This window comes from Pseudopodoces humilis, chromosome 8, assembly GCF_049639895.1.
Source record: "Pseudopodoces humilis isolate 2021_Gansu_Grassland_sample_001 chromosome 8, ASM4963989v1, whole genome shotgun sequence".
In the NCBI taxonomy this organism is placed as follows: Eukaryota; Metazoa; Chordata; class Aves; order Passeriformes; family Paridae; genus Pseudopodoces; species Pseudopodoces humilis.
The window spans coordinates 21,169,354-21,186,523 of NC_142207.1; the positions used below are offsets into that span (position 1 = coordinate 21,169,354).

Below are 17,170 nucleotides of genomic sequence, written 5' to 3' on the forward strand. Positions count from 1 at the left end.
CACACTGCCTCTTTGTCCTCACCCAGCTGCTCCCCCAGGAGCTTTCAGACAGCCTGGATCCCTCAAAAGAGATGGGTTATTTCTTTTCATTTTAAGAAGGGGCTACGTTTACAAAGTCACTTTTAATGTGTCAACCTCTCTGTGAGGATCTAGTCCCACATAGCAGACCATGCCAGAGCTGTGCTTGGACTTGCTGGTGGGGCAAATATACTTTTATATCCTACCCAGACATCTGGGATTGTTCAAGATGGTTGGAATTTGCTCACCCAGCAGGTACCTCGCAGCAGCCTCGCAGCCACTTTTAATCCAAGCCCAAGGAAAACAGCCTCCCAGAGTGCTGCTCCAGCCAAGCTCAGAGGCTGCATGCCCTTCTGTGGGGCCAGGGAGAGAGAGGCACTGCGGGGACAGCAAAAGCAGCTGTGTGACACCGGGGGACCCACCGTGTCCACAGAGCTCTAGCACAGCGGGGTTTGCTGAGTCACCGCGGCCACCAGAGCATCTGTCAGCTCTGACTGTGCACCGCTAAGACAAGGAGGGAAACATCTGAAGCCTGATCGATTCTGACCAACCCCTGTAAACAAACCATTTATTTCTCCATCCTTGTCACAGATGAGGAATCTGCTGGCTGGCACCTTTCAGAGGGGCAAAGCTCCAACAGGGATTTTTGGCAGTCATCACATGTAAGCTAACCACTTGCAACTAATGCTGTCTCACCTTACATATATAAATATATATATACACACACACCCAAGACAAAACCATCTCTTTAGCTTCTGAGTGGAAAGCATACCTGAGGCTCTCCTTTGTGTACACCTGGGTACTTAATGGAGACATAGTAACTCTGCAGATGGCACAACTTGTTTTTAAAGCCATAAATTGGCTTCTCCCCACTTGCCAGGAGATCAAACAGTGTTTGATTTATGAATAAAGGACCACCCCAGCAGCAAGAACAAGTTGCACAGTGGCCTGACAGATAAGCTACAGAAGGATGTTAACAGACATTGGTGTAAAGCTATTTACACAAACGATTTGCTTGTCCTGTGCTACAGGGATAAGAATGCAATCATGGGCTGTGAAATTTTTGGTTTAGATTAGAAACTTGCACTATCCACACATCTGAGTATACTGGACATGATAATCCAGACTAACAGAGCATGCTGAAACCCAGCATTCAAAACCAACACATACTTTTTGCCTTATAAAAATGGGCCCTATTTATTCACTATATGGAAACTCACCCCATTCACCAATATGGCTATGGCTGTACACACAGAGAAAAGAGTGGATATGATGGAGACTGTTTTCTGTCTGGAGCCTGTCACCAGCAAATTAGAGCAATTAACATCTCAGTGTTCGGGCATAACAACCTGTACTGCCCCGACTTTGAGCAGGCACAACACAGGCGAGTGCAAGAGTAAACCATCATGTGGGACTGTGAACATGCAACCACAAACCAGCCAACCAAGCCCAGATCTGTCAGCCAAATCACCAGAGCCAAGCACTAATACAGAGGTGCTCAAACTTCAAAGCAGGAGTACGGTCGGCAAGAGTTTGTTGAAAGAATTACAACCAGAAACTGGGACTTCTCAGTAGCATATAATCCCTGCTGTTTCCATTTCCTCTTTCTCATTATCGGCACAGACGGGGGCTGAAGATTAGTAAACAGTGGGTGTTTGGGGTGAATTAGAGCATGTGTGATGTAGAGCTAGGTATCCTGGTGGCATCTGTGTGACTTCAGAGAGATGTAAATATTTAATGTTACCCACTACATTTCTTCAAAATGATGAAATATTAACACATTCCTTGAGGGTGGGGAGAATCATACCAGATAAAACAGGGAATTTGTGTTTGTCCCTCATCCATGATGTGAACAAAATCTGGTCATCAAAAATGTTCTGGCAGATTGACACTCTCAATCTGGAACATGGAGAGTTTTTACACTGATCCAGTCCTGTCTGAAAAAAAAAAAAAATCACACCCCCCCCCCCCCCCCCAACAAATTCTGGGCCAAAGCCCTTTACACAGCTATGTGCACATGAGATTAGATTTTCAGCTGTCACCCCTGGGTTTAGCCACAGGCTATTATTTCAGAGGAGGGCCACATAAATAAAATCCATTCCTAAGAAAACGTACTTTTGCCTAGAAATGCCTATGTATTCCATGAGTAAAAACTGCTGAACTGACAAACCTTGCTCTCAAAGTTACTTGTCCTCCCTGCTCCTTTAACGCACACATTAAGAGACTCCTGAAGAAGAGTTCTGCAGTGCACATGTATTATTTATACATATATACGTAATTAGGTATATTTCTAAAATGAGAACTATATTTGTGTGGAAGTCCCTTCATACATCATTGTAGGTATTTCTAATAGCCTTAGTATGTTCTCAGGAACCAAAAAGGAAGTTTTAATAGGAGTGCTGATTGTGGCTTCCAATACTTATTTTTACATAAAATCTGATTTCTTAGTTTGTAGCCTTTTTATAAAATAAGCCTGTGACACAAGCTCTGACACTACCAAAGAATACAGACTTACTCAGCAGGTCAACCAAGAGAGAAACAATCCATGCTATCTTTCCATAGGGTATTTTCAACACTGTATCCATTAAAATCTGTTGAGCTGTTTTTCTAGAACAGTATTTGCTATACTTTTCCAATGGCATGCCTAGGCTTCAAGAACTTTTTCTCAATACATAAGCATTGCTATGATGGCAAAGTTAAAATACATTTATTATTGAGCAACTTGTCTTCAACTATTCACTAATCAGAAAGTTTTCAAAGTATTCACCTGAATATTTGATGACAAATTTTTATATACTTGGTTATTTCAGTAGAAAACATCAACTGGTTTTAGAAGATCACACTTGAATCTGAGTAATATTTTATGTTCAAACTTCTCATCAACATCTGTGTACATATATGTACATAGATACATACATGTATATGTAAATAAAGCTAGACAAATCTACACCTTAGAAATCATGATCTACCAGAACACCACACATTTTAAAGCCACACAAATAATATTCATTGATAACAGCAATTTTTCATCTGACACAGGCCATACAATTTCAAGCTGTTATCAATGTTTATTTCCTCTTTACATACTGAATCTCATAGCCAAAGCTCACATCCTCTTATTTTTTTTTAAAGGGAAAGCAAGTCCCAGTCTTTGGGAACTTTAGTCCATTTCTTGCATTCTTCCCATTGGCACATATTCCACATCAGGAATAACTAGATGCCAAATATAGCACAGATGGGAGTCTATGCATAGTTGCTGGGTAATTATAAAACAGAATCAGCTTCTCTGCTGTGTTACAGATGAGATTTTATCCTTTGTTTACCTACATGTGCCAGCAGTCCCATATTGATTTGAACTATATCCAAGTAAGGTGAGCAAGATCAGGTCATGCACAAGATCAGACCACATCTTTGTGTTTCACTGATATTTATTGACAACTATATTCTCCCCACCCGCCCAAAAAAAAAAAAATCAAACAAACAAAAAGCCCAAAACAAAACAACAGGAGAAAGGGAGGCTCAGTATATGAATACATATATACACGGTATATCACATTATAATTTAATTATTTGTGCAATTACTATGGATTAGTAGAGTTTGTCACTGTGATGTTGGAGAGCAGTAGTTTAAAAAGTGACAGAGAATTGCAGAGGCCATGAACAGCATCCAGATAACAGCCTTGGAGACTAACATTCTCTGTTTCCTTAGACAGTGAGAAAAAACTCAGTCCTGTTGTGAAATCCTACATCTCACCTACATGTGAGGGGCAGCCACATGGGACACAGCCAAGCAAGACTGCTCACAACACTATGCCCACTGCTGGCCCTGGTCCGAAAGGATCACTCATTAGCCATCAGGGAACAGCCTCAATCCTTGGTGACAATCTGACTACTTCATGATGGCTTTCAGCATGGAAGTCGTGCAATGACATTTTGAGCAGGAGCTATTGTCTTACAGACCTGGGGTTACAAACTCATTGCACGCAGACTACACTTCAACTGACAGAAAGCAATGTTTAGTCACAGCTCACCTGGCTTAGAGAGTAAGCTGCTGATTTAGAAATCAAACACCCTATACTGCCATTCACCAAAACCTGGTTTCATCAACTGCTGAAACTGAGTCAGTTATCAGGAGACTGCACTCAGGAGACAAACCACCACCTCTGCCTCAAAAGGGTTTGTGAATATCCTACTGTTCCCACAGCCAGATAAATAAAAGGAGCTGGACTTCTGATGAAAATTCCTGTAACACACTTGGGAACTGACAGTCAGGTAGCCCATATGTGAAGGCTGAGCTTGAAAGCAGAGGCAGTAGTATGATATTCTGGCTCAAAACAGCTTGGCATCTGATCTCCCTCATCAGCAGAAGTTCAACACACAACAATAACTGAACATGCAATCATCTGTCTGCATCCCCCTCGACATGTGTTTTGTTTCTTCTTTCCTCTCCCACTAGCAAAAGGCCAAGTAAACAGTAGAAAACTGAAAAATTAAGTCTACAGGTAAGTTTATGGCTTATGGCTCCAAGGGCATTACCCATGCTCAACAGAAACCCCAAACTGTGCAGTTTGAAGCATGGCTGTCTGAAAGAGTGCTGCTAAAAGAGCAGAAATGCCTTACAGTCCAATTTCTAGGCTATTCAGCAAAGCTGGCTGACTTTCCTGAGAGGCTGTACCACAGCAGTGACTTAGAACAACACAGAAAAGCAGCAAAAACCTCCTAAAACTCCTCCTGTTTGGCCTGAAAACTTAGAGCTGCCCAGAGTAAGTGGGACACTACAGCCTGGGTCCCTTTGGGTAGGAAAGATTAGACACGGACATTTTGGTAGAGCCCAATGGTTCCAGTTGGCCTGTGGGCCAAGTCCCAGCACAGCTCCTTATGGAGGATGAATTGTGAGCTGATATTTCTGTCTCTCTCTCAGCAATGCCTCAAAGCATCCCCGTGCTCTGTGGGAGTCTAAAGGTGTTTTTTCACCTGTTCCCTGTCACTACATGCTGCCAGCAGGGGCTCAACTGTACCAGCTGTGACACAGGCTGTATACATCTACTTGATGTTTCACAATGTTACTAGTTTGGATTTAAGTGAACTTTGTGACATATTTAACTTCAGCCTTTTTGCTGGTAAATGGGACAAGGACTATTCTCTCAACCTCAAATGCCAAAGCCAGCACTTTGCCCCACTTTGGGAAATTTGGATTTTGAACACCCTTGGCTGTCCCAAAGGCTATTTCCATAATTAAACCCTTAAGAACTATTTAAAAGTTCTTTTACACTTGCCCTATACCAGACATTATTCCCTAGTGGCAGGGCCTGAAATCCTGATCCAATGCATGTTAGAGGAAATGACAATGATACCAGGGGTCATATGCTCCATTGAGAAATGAAGAAACCAGAACCTGCACATGCCAGATTTAATACAGAAACTTAAACTGCAATTTTTTAACCATGTCACTTGACAGAACTCAGGTTTATGCACCAAACAAGCCTGCAGATAATCTGGGTTTTTCCTCCCCAGCACAATCACGTAACAGTGACCCTGCAAAACTTTAAAGCAAAGATGCCAAGGGCACTGGAGCTTTAGAGCAGAAGAGTCATCCTACCTTCAGAATGGTGATTTCCAAAAATAACCAGCAGTGTCTACCAGACAAGAGAGGGAGCAACTCCAGAAGATATAGGGAAAACAGCTTGGAGGAAAAGTCCTGACCTTGTCTGGAGCAATCCTGCTCCACTGGTGTCACTTCAGCACTGATCTTCCGTAGCAACCCACATCAAGGGTGAGACTGGGCCCAGGTTACACCTATCAACCCTTCTCCTAGTTCAGAGTGATTTTTTTTGTCTTTGTTCTCACTTCCTAGGGCACAAAGCCTTGCTTGCCTTATTAAGAAATTGCAGTGGGATGTTTCTTTATTTCTGTCTAAAGGGGAGAAAAGTGAAAATACAGTTTTGGGTTGTTTTTGGTTTTTTTGCTTTCCCTTCTTGCAAGTTTTTCCATTATATTCTCATTTGCTTCTGTCCATATTTCACACTGGATGTCCTGGAGCAAAGGCCTTGGAAGCTGTAAATGCTGTGGTATTAGATATCGTGTGGTATAATTACCATAGCTTCTTTAGTGCCTCCTCAGTCTGGTCAATTGGTGAGTGGATGGCGAACAAACATTTTTTGAGAAGTACAAAAGCTTTCAAATAAAAAAAGAGCAGTCATAAACTATTCTTACTATAAACTTCATTATTCCTCCTAAGAGGAAACTTTCTTGGGGAACTTCAAGTAACACAAAACAGAAGACAACAGTGACAATTCTTTCCCTTAGAAACACAAAATCCCTCAGTGTTCTCATTTAAGTACTGCACACGATGACATCCAACTGGGTTTTACCCTGCAATTCACTCGCATTATCAGGGATGTTCTGCTAAACAACTGGCACATTTTATATGAATAAAGAGGGAACTTGTCCAGTCATCTCAAGCTGCTTGTCAGTTATGGAACACTTAATTTTCTAGTTCCCTACAGAAGCTCAAGTTAATTTGTCTTCCTCTTGACACCAGGCAGCATGCACACTTTTTTTTAAGGACACACAAAAAAAAAAAAAAAAAAAAAAAGGAAAAGCTATAATAAAATTTGGAGACACTGATCCTGCAGAGAGCTGCTTGGTAAAGGATAACCACTAAATGAGAAAATAAGTATTGCTCTAGTTCCACCTAAGGGTACAAGTAAGTATGTGAGTAAGTATGTGAGTATGCATACTCCTCAGAGTAAGATGTTTCACTTTGAAAAGCATTATCTGGTTTAGTTTTAATTTCAAGTAAGATAAGAACATGAGTTGTTCATTTATATCCAAGGGGCACTGGTCAATTCAATTAAGAATTATCTATTTCAAGTAAATTGGGTCCATGAAGCAATTACTCTGTCCCTCCCTCACCTATTAAGATCAAATAAGGATTTTTTACTTGAAAATACAGTAGGAAGTTCCAAGTGATAATTATTAGTGGATTGTTTCTGCCTAGGATTAAAACGAAGGTTTGGGGCTGCCTGCTGCCATTTGAGAGTTTCAGATTCCAAGATGCCATCAGGATTAATGACTGGAAAAGCTGTATTTTTAAGGAATATCTTTTTCTGTTTCAAAGTAGTAATGGTCTGGAATGGTTTAAAACGTAACCTGGAGACATAAACAATGATAAACTGGTAGGTGTTGCCTGTGTGCCTCAGTTGAATGACATTCTCTTTAAAACTGAAATAATCACACATGGATACCATCATTGCTATCATTTGATTTTTCATTTCATCCCGTTGGAATAGAAAATACACTCTACAGGGCATTACTCAAATGCATTCCCTGTCTCAGGGGTCTTAAAATCAAACACAAGGCATATGATCATATGAAATACACAAAGCAACATCTGACCAAATAGACATCCATGTAAAGAGACCACTACATTGAGTCATGTAAGCTCACTTATAGTGAGCAAGTGGCTTCTTTACTTACAACATACACAACACAGCAGCCTTTATGGGTCACATTTAACACTCCCTTTGAAAACTGTCTTCAGAAACTTCAAATGTGAAAGTAAGAGTGAAAATTCTCTATTTTGCATTTCTATGCCAGAAAAAAATAGTTTGGGGAATATGTTAGGCAAAGTCCTACATATTCTACCATATACTACACATAGTAGTATATATTCTACATATATTACCTGGTCAGTGCTGGGTAATCAGGATACGAGGAGAGCAATGACTGATGTCACTGTACTCACCCCTTCAGAGTCTCTTGCCCGGGGAGATTTTTAAACCAGCAAAAGAAAAGATGATGAAAAAACAACCCCTGAAAACAAAGCCAGAGTCTGGATCAGAAAATTCATTACATATTCTATGACTTAAAAGTCAGAACCACAGGAGATTAAGTTCTTGTAACCTCAGGTTCAGTGGGAAGAAGCGCACCCTCCTAACCAAATCCTGCAATGTGCTGAGCCAGAATCATAAAACTGGGGGCAGATGCTGGACCTGCCAGCCTCGGGCTGATGCTGCTAACACACCCATGTGCACTGCAGGTATCTCCTTTGCCAAGACATTCCAGGTTCTCAGCTCTATACACGTAAAAATGCCTTTTCTAAGGCTTAAAAGAGACTGTTGTATTCAGCCATATCACCAAGCACAGCTAATCTGGGATACATTTGTGAGCACTCACACTTGTCTTGCTTCCACAGCAGCCAGGCATAGCACCCACACCCATCTTCCAAGCACAGCTGCCCAGACAAATCAGGTTTATGTAGCTGGCATGCTCAGCTGTTCCAGGGCATTACTCTGACAAAGCTCTCTTCACAGAACACCAAGGCACATGTCTAACTGGACAGCAGGTTGTGGCAACAACAAAATAATGCATTATCCTATCTGATTTCTATGACTTAAAGGATTTCCCAACTTGCCATGCTTGCTGATGCCCTCTTAACATTTAGGGATTTGTGTCAACTGAGCTACAAAACTGATCTGTTGTTGTGGAGAATAAGCAATGGATAGATCTGCAGAATGACGCAAGGCTCCACTGACTTTTAGTTATGCTTATGCAACCCCACAGTTCCACAGCTGCTAATACTTAGCAGATGACCTGCATAAGTGCTAGACAAAAAAAAAAAAAAAAGACTCCTTCATCACTTAAAAAGCTACCAAAACAAGAGTAATTATTTTTTTTTTTCATCTGACTTGGCTTTCTTTTTCTCCTCTGAACAGAATTAAAAAAAAATGCAGCATAACAAATGCAGCATAACTTATAACTGAAGATCTGAATGGTGCCTTGTTCGTAGCATTTGGATTTGAAACACAGATGCAGTTAACTCACAGCTTAACTCCTTCCATGATACTCTCTGAAATGCTGATCTGTGTTCTTCTTAGCTTCCAGATTTTTAAGAGTTTTCAAGTGATTTTTCTTTTTTAAACAAAGAGAGATTCAAACTTCGATTCAGTGTACAGCTTTGTCTGCTATTTTCTACTCTTAAAAAATATGAGATTAATTGTTGTGCAACTAACTGGGAATAACATCACTTTCTAAAAATTTCCTTTGCAGCTCTTGTCTTTATTTCACCAAATTATTTTCCAGATCAAATTTTCTAGGTTTCTGAAAAAATCAATGCACTACATTTTTCTTTAGTACTAAAACTCCCTGTGAACATGACAGGTAAGGCAAAAAATAATAATAAAAAAGGAATATGGTATCTCTCAGCCCACAAGTGTCTGTTGCCAAATGATCTGAAAATAGTCAGGTAGGGAAAAAGTTTTATGTGTGAAGACAAAATCTTTTAGCAACCAAGGCACTAGTCTGCCAGCCAAGAGATTTATGATCCTCTTCCAGCACTATTACTGACCTGCTGCTATGAGACTTTGGGCAAAATTACCGCCTTATGCTATGCTTCTCTACATACTTCTATATTTTTGAAGTCTTTATTCAAAATTCTCAAGGCCATTTTCAGGTATTTTAAGACTACCTTTATTCCCACTGGTTTTGGAGACAAACAAAGGCAGCCATGCTTCCCCTGTAATGCAAAAATACGGCATACAGCCAGCTGGAAGGAACTGCTGGATTTCATCTAGTTCAGTGCAGAGCTAACCTGGCTTCAAGCAGATTGCTCAGGCCTTATTCAGTTTTTAGACCATCTCCAACAACAGACTCCACAATCCCTCTGGAAAACCAGTTTCAGTGGTTAGCCCCCACTCACCACCAAGGACCTTACTGGAAATTTTTGTATGAAGCAGGACACTGTGCCAAGGAATGCGACTTCTGTTTAGGGCTTGCTTCTGGCCTCGTTAAGTCAGGGCCCAGAAAAATACAGAGAAGCCTGCTCCACACTGCCTGCTCTTCATGGCAAGAGGATTTCAGCTCTCAAAATATTACAAAGAGGGAGGAAGAGGGAATCACCCCATTTCCTGAACTTATCATAAGAGAAACATGCAGAAGCTATTTTGGGCTCACTGAAGCTGGTAAGAGCATTTATTTTAACATCTGTACTACTTCCCTTTAAAGAATATCCTGTAGTTTCTTCAACAGGAGTTATGTGCTCAACCTTAGCACAAATAGAAAGAGGGCTCTCATGAAAAGCATGCACGGGCAGACAGGAGGGCCCTTCTCATGGGCTTTATCCCAAGAAGGAAATGGTGGGAGCTACATACATACACACACTGAGGAGATTAAAGATGAGGGGTGCCACATGAACAAATTACAACTTAGAAACTTCTGCTTCTACAACATTAGTAGTTTAAGGAATTACAAAACTACCCATTTTAACTTCAAAGCGTACTTATGTGTAATTGAATTTTTTTACAATTGTAATTGTAAAATGAAGAGCACTAATGAAGTTATGGCAGAGTTAAGTGTTACAAAACAGACTCTCAAACTACTCCTTGTGCTTCCCGTTTATCTCCTTCCAGGAATTAGGAAAAGCTTTATATTCTGAACTCCTTTGATCTCTCCGATTTAGACGAAACTGCTCCCCCGCCACTTGTGTCTCCAGCCTTAGAGACACTTGACTAATCTTTGTGAACTGTGTTGGATGAGGCCCAAGGACAGCTGCACTTGCAGACTTGTGTGCCTGCAAGGATGAAGACTAATTCCAGTACCTTGCAGGGCCTTGATGTTCAAGGCTTATTGCCACTGATAAAGATAACCTTTCTACTATTCAGATTTCACTCTCAGCTCAGCAGCAGCGACACAGTCCTAACAGAGAATCACAACAGAGCACCAACACAGTAAACAGTTTGTTATTCTCCTTCCCCTTCTCCAGATACCCCGACATATTCACACGTGTACCTGGTGCTTCATGAGAGCACTATGCTACCATACTGGTCACCAGAAGAACACAAATTACTTTAAACCAAGCCACTAAAGCATGATTATTGACATCTTTATTAAGTTTACTTTTGAATAATGCCTTTTCTGGGCTATCTGCCAACTAACAGTTCAGCAGTTATTATTCAATGACAGGTTTCCGCGTACCTCTTTGAAGCAAGGAGCTAAACAAGTAGGTGTTAACTGCACACAGGACAGACAGCTGCCTTGAAGATCTGTGGCTACTTACACTACGCACTTCTTCGGTACTACCAAAATCTGTTCCACCATCCCAGAATTTAATTATCTCCCCATATACTGGGTCTCCACACCCCTACTCAAACACAGCTAGCACCATGGATTTTGAACCGAGACAGTAAACAGGCCCTTTTTATAAGAGATCCCACAGACCAAATGTTAGAGTGCACCACATGAAGGAAATGAGAAAGTGTTGGAGACAAGAATAAGAGAAATCAGTAGAAAGAAGACAAAAGTATTTAATTAGATTTAAATTTTGATAACACTTCATTATTGTGACAAAGCCGTAATTAAGATATGTTTACCTTGGCAAAAGCATAAGCTTTAAAGAAACGCGCCCTTCTGCTGCATCATTATTTTATATGGTTTCTGTACACGAGTTCATTAACCAGATGAAGATTCAAGGTAGTTAAAAGCACAGAACATTTCTCAAAGCTGCTGCATAAAGACATTTTACTAAATTGTACACGTACACCATCAACAATACATGTGCTCCAAAGGAACCCTATGCCTTCTTATCATGTCCTATCATGTCACAAATGTCAGACAACACCAATATACACTCTTTTCTCCCCACAAAGCAGATGGGTTTATACAAGCAGGGTAGAACACCAAATAGCTGTTAGAACTTTATGCAGTGTAGGTAATGGAGAGAAATACTGCAGCATGCTCCCTTCTCAAAGGGATTTCGCATTGCTCGTGCTTCTCAGCAGCTTTTTCGGGGTCTGGAGATCATCAGGTGTAAAGACCATAGCTGTTATCACAGGTGGGAAATGGCTCCTTCCATAGCCAATACCTATTCTTAGGTGCACACTTCCATTTCTGACTGTACTATAAAGGTAAAAGTAATGAAACTCTGCTGGGGTAGGTAACTGGGTTATCCATTAAAAAAAAAAAGGTTTAGTAGTTTTGTAGCCATGCAGTCCCCAAAGACAGTACCTTACTACCTGATGCCATTCAGAGAGTAAACTAATCCTGGAGAAAGTTAAAAGTGTAATTTCAGAAGAAACAGCAAGGCAGGAGCAGTAAATAGGACTAGAGAGCTTTGACTGCTTTAACTGCCAGTTGTTGGGGAGAGGGGTCTCAAAGCAGGTTGCAGGGGAGACTCAGCACAGGGCTGAGAGGGGATTCTCTACAGACAAGGGAGTAGCTGCTCTCTCTTTTTCTCCTTACTCAGACTTCAGAGCTTTTCAGCACAGCCCCACAGGTAACTGTGAGAGGCCAAAGCAGCTGCAGCACAGGCAGAGGAACAGGTGAGCAGCAATAAGACCTAAGAGAAGGGTGGGAGGGACAGGAGCAGAGGCAGGAATCTCTAAGCTGCCAAGGATAACACACACAGTAACTACAGTCTCCAGGCACAGCCCCTGTCCCAAAATGCCTGCACTCCAGTCAAGGCCAGCCACAGGAACTGGCGTGCCTCTTGCTTCACATTCCTCAGAAACTTGCCTTAACCAACTATGGAAATAATCATTTCATGTACAACACGGAGAATACACATTTGACAAACAGATGCCAAGGGCAGTGTCCTGCTCAGCTTGAGGTCAGAGAATGCTGAAGAGCCTAGAAGAGTGAGGCAGAAAGACACACATAATAATCGAGGAACGAAAAGCAGCACTTTCTGGAGGAACAATAACAGGGATTCAAGAGATACAATCTTGTAATTTTAGGCTATTTGCTCTCACTCTAGCTAAATAAATATTTAAATAACATTTGTGCATACACGAAGAGCTTTTCCTCTCCATTTGTAACTTTCCTCTCGTCCCTCCCCAACCCCCCATACTCTCTTCCTGAATCTCCCTTTCTGCGTCTGTCCTCCCCCCTCACGTGCTCCCTTTGGACAGAGGGCAGAAGTGCTCTGGAACAGCTGCATTTCCTCCTCATCTGCTCCTTCCCCTCACAGCAGAGGGGAAAGTACATGCCAGCTCAGCTTGCCTCGTGGTTCATGGCACTCAAAAAAGAGCACTGCCACAGCAGCACTGCCATCCCTCCCACCTGCACTGAAGGCAAGGCTCCCAAGACGAGCCTCTGAGAGCACGTTCTCTTTTTTACATGGCCTCCTGGGTCTCTGCACCATCGTCTCAAACTGGGCTTGGAAGAGCTAGTGGACAGAAGAAATAGAGGGGAAGGTTGACAGAGTTAAAAAGGGTGTGAATGAGAAGCAAAACACACTGCCCATCCTCAGGCAGTCAAAACTGAGAGCAGCTGCTTACCACAGCCCTGTCTTTGAGAATACACTTCGGGAGAAAAGGAGTAATTTAGAAGTTCCTCACGGTGGGCTCCTGAACATGCACACCGTGGTGCCAGAGACAAGGGCTGTTATCAGGTTTGTTTTAGAGAGGCCACTCAAACAAGCTACGTGGTAGCTGAGGAGCACCTACTCTCGGAGAAGGCACACAGCCCCGCACTCCAGAAGGTGTTCGTCAGAAGATCAAACAAGGCCATTAGAGCAGCAGAGGCAAACAAGTGCAAGACAAGCTAAAACCTGAAGACTGGTTACTTGCGGTTCCATAAGTTGATTCCTTTCAAAAAGCCCCCAAGAGCCAGCTCAGAGTGCAGAGACCTACTTTGTTGACTCCACCATAAAGCCTAACTACACAGCCCATCTCAACATTCGCTGCAGATGAAAGCCCTTGAGGGAGTCAGCAACACGAACACCTGCGGGCGTGACCAACATTACGATGCCCTGCGCGGGTGCCACCCGTGTAGGCAGCGGTGTGTGCCGCGGCCCCAGCGTGGCTCTACCCACCCTGAGATGGCCAGGCAGGACCTCACAGCCCGGGCTGTACAGCAGCAGAGACGGACAAGGATGGCACCAGGCACCTCCCCGGCGGTCCGAGCTGCCAAGGGGGGCCGGGGGCTGCGCCCAGCGCCAGCCGCCACCGCGGGCAGGCGCCCAACCCCGGGGGAAGCGGGAATGCGAGGGGAAGCGGGGAGGGATGCCAGCCTGCCAGCACGGCTTCGGGAGGCAGGAGGAACGCGTCCAGCCCAAGACAGAGCAGTCTGGAAGAAAAGAGAGAAAGAGCAGACGGGCACGAAGGTCGACCCTTGGACCCGCAGGGCGCTCGTCCCGCGGGGCCGGGGGTGCCGAGCCGCCCCGTCGGCCGGCGGAGCCCTGCCCGCCCCCAGACCCCCGCCCCGTCCCGCCGGGAGCCCCGCGCGGCTCCCGCAGCCCCCTTACCGCGCTCCGTGCGGGCGAGGCGGCGGGAGGGCACGGCGGGTCCCGCCGGCGCTGCAGCCGCTGCGGCGGCCGGGACATGTTGGGCCGGGCGCCATTTATAGCGGCAGGAAGCGGCGCGGCGCGGCTCTGGGGCGCCGCTCCCCCGCCGCCCGCGCCGCCGCACATGCCCCGGCCCCTCAGGGCGCGGCCGGGCCGGGCCGGGCCGCCCGGGGGGGGGGCCCCGCCTCCCGGGGCTGTGGCCCTTGGCACGGCCGCGCTCCCCGCGGGACGGTCCTTCCCAGGCGGCGCGGGGTGCCGGTGATGGCCCCCGTCCTTCTGTGCCCGGTGCCCAGCGGGAGTTCACAGCGGTCAGAGTTACAGAGAGCCCCCTTACAGCGAGATGGGTTCGGGTCCCCAAGTGCCAAGGGCTGAAGTGTGACTTGGGTGGCTCTGCCGAGGACACATCCCGCTCAAAGCCCCCCGGGTCCCCGGCCGTGCCGTCAGCGCAGGGGCAGCTCTGCTTTCCGTGCCGCCCCTCACTGCCCGGCCCGCGGCACAGCCCCCGCTCCTCTCGGCCCTGCTCCCGGGGCTCCCCTGGGCCACAGCCTTCTCAACACGCTTTGTTTGCCCTACCTGACTCCGATGGCCTTGATGGCAGCCAGCAGGTAGAGTAGAAACGTAATTAAACAGTGGGAAAGAGGTGCTCGCTTTTTCCCTGTTAAGGTTTGCAGTATACTGTAATGCGGGAAGGTCAATTACCCCTCTGCAGGATGCTCCAGAAGGTATTTGTGTTTCATACCTCAATTAACTCATGCAGAGATTGCTTTGCCAGACAAGCAGTAGATTCTGTTCTCTTTCCCCCCTTAGCTTGACTAAATTTTCTAGAAACAAAATTTCTGTTAATGTTTTTATGTCCAACGATGAGGTTCTGGATGGAAAAATGCCCAAGTATATGTAATGGAGTCGCTTGTGCAGATAGAAACAAAGTTTGAAGTGCAAGAACTGTGTCCTGGATGTCTGTTTGAGCCAACATTGATCTCACCTGCTTTTGTCTCTGTAGGATTTCACATTTTGAAGGTGTTCAGATGTTTTTTGTTTACTCCGTGCATAGACATGGTCCAGCCCAGCAGCTATATACTGTTACCTAAAATAAAAATGTTAGGGACAGGTATCCTGAAGAACTGAAACATGCTCTTGATTCACTTGTAGCAACATGTCCCAGCAAGGTCAAAGACTGAGTAACCTGTGTGCTAGGTTAACCTGCTGCAACTTTCATGTTTTCACCAGGAGATGAGCAGTTGCCTGAAGGCACAGCATTATGGTGAGACATGCAGTCATAAGAGTAAAGGCATTACTATGCTGTCTTCGGTGGAAGGCTGGAAACCTTGCCAGGCTTTTATGTAGGTCATTTCTCTGTTTCTGTGTCATTGTATGCTTGGAGCATTACAAGACAAACAAAAACTGGTACAATTTTTTATGTGTACCTTTTTCTGACCCATGCACACAATGTAGATTAGCTTGCAAGCAAAAATTTCAGTGCTCACAAATAGTAAAACTGCAGGTACTCTGTGTTTACTGTCTTTACAGTCCCAAAGCTCCCTCAAGAGGGTCACAAATCCACATGAGGTTCCTAAGCAGGGCAAACTGCATTTGGGTCATTGGTTAGCTGAAAAGTCACGTAGAGGCAAACCGCTTCCTCTTGTCCACATGCTGGGGAAATACTATGTGATATGTTTGTTCCAGGCTCCATATGGGATAAATAGCAAACACTGATACAGATCTGCTCAGCTTTTAGAAGCTGGGAAGATGTGCCGCAATGGGAGATCTGTGCTGGGATGACAGGAAATGGTTACAACCCTTGCTAGGAAAGAATTGTCCCTTTACAGGGAATCCACTGAGTGATCCATCATCACTGTGCTGCAGTAGCCTACAAACTTCTTTGCACTTTTGCCTGCTGGTCAGGCTGCCCTATTGCGTGGTGACAAGTGAAATTGTCCTGTCCTTGCTGTAGAAAACCGACCTGCAGCCAGCAGGACTCAGTATGGCTCTCACAGTGAGCATGGAAACGCTTGCCTACAGGATGACTCTTTTCCATAGCTGTCGGTCTCTTAAACTTTATCAGGAACTGAAGTACAATCATTTTAGAGAATCTTTTGCAAGGCAGTGCATGATTGCCTTTTCTGTATTTGGGATTTGAATTTCAGAAAGAGATGAGTACTCCAGAGCTTTGTTAGAAGTCAATGTCTCTGCAACCTTCAGGTGACAGAAGCTTGAGAGGCTTTGTATCAGTTTCACAATTTTTAAGAAAAGAAAGAGAGAAGTAATTTATAGTCAGCAGCATGCCTAGGGGCCTGGAGGCTGTGCTAGAATTTATCTAACTCGAGTAAACATATGAAAATGTGAGGTCTTGTGACTGGAGTCAGGGACAGCAACCTTCCAAAGTCAAAAACATTTCTGATGTGCTAAACTATCGGTGACGTTAAAGGCGGTATCTTGCCTGTCACCATACCAGAAAACAAACCTTTCAGGGAGGTAATGTAAAGGTAACTCCCCTTCTCCTCCAGCAGCACAGTGTTTATGCACTTATGTGGGTCCTGTGTTACACATTCTGTGTTGCCCTGCTGTCCCTACCCGCTGTGGTTTGCCTCAGCTGTGAAAACAGGAACTGCTGAGTCAGCACGCTGATGAAACTCACACTGCTTTCACACTTCTCTGGGGAGACTGCCACAGCAAGGAGGTTGGGAGCAACTTATATCGCAGAGGAAAAGAAAAGAGTACTGAACTTGTCTTACAATTGCCTGAAACAATAATCCGATTTTTAAAAAACTCTCCAACTGAAGGGGGCTGTGGGACCCAAGCACTGGTGGCAGATGGATGATCACACCTGGCACACACAAGCTCATGATCAAGTGCTTGGAGTTCAGTGAGTGT

General features: G+C 44.3%; 1 protein-coding gene across 4 annotated transcripts in view; it reads right to left on the reverse strand.

Moving 5' to 3' along the window:
• Window positions 1–14,693, reverse strand: part of WIPF1 (WAS/WASL interacting protein family member 1) — a 54,642-nt gene extending 39,949 nt beyond the window's left edge. For 2 of the 4 annotated variants that reach the window (XM_088058903.1, XM_088058899.1), the window contains exon 1: window positions 14,261–14,356. The gene's annotated coding sequence lies outside the window, so the exon portion shown is untranslated. Of the gene's footprint in view, window positions 1–7,705; window positions 7,771–14,260; window positions 14,357–14,633 lie in introns of those variants that run through there. The other 2 variants (XM_088058902.1, XM_088058901.1) reach the window with 2 other exon arrangements.
• Between the last annotated feature and the right edge of the window lie 2,477 nt (window positions 14,694–17,170).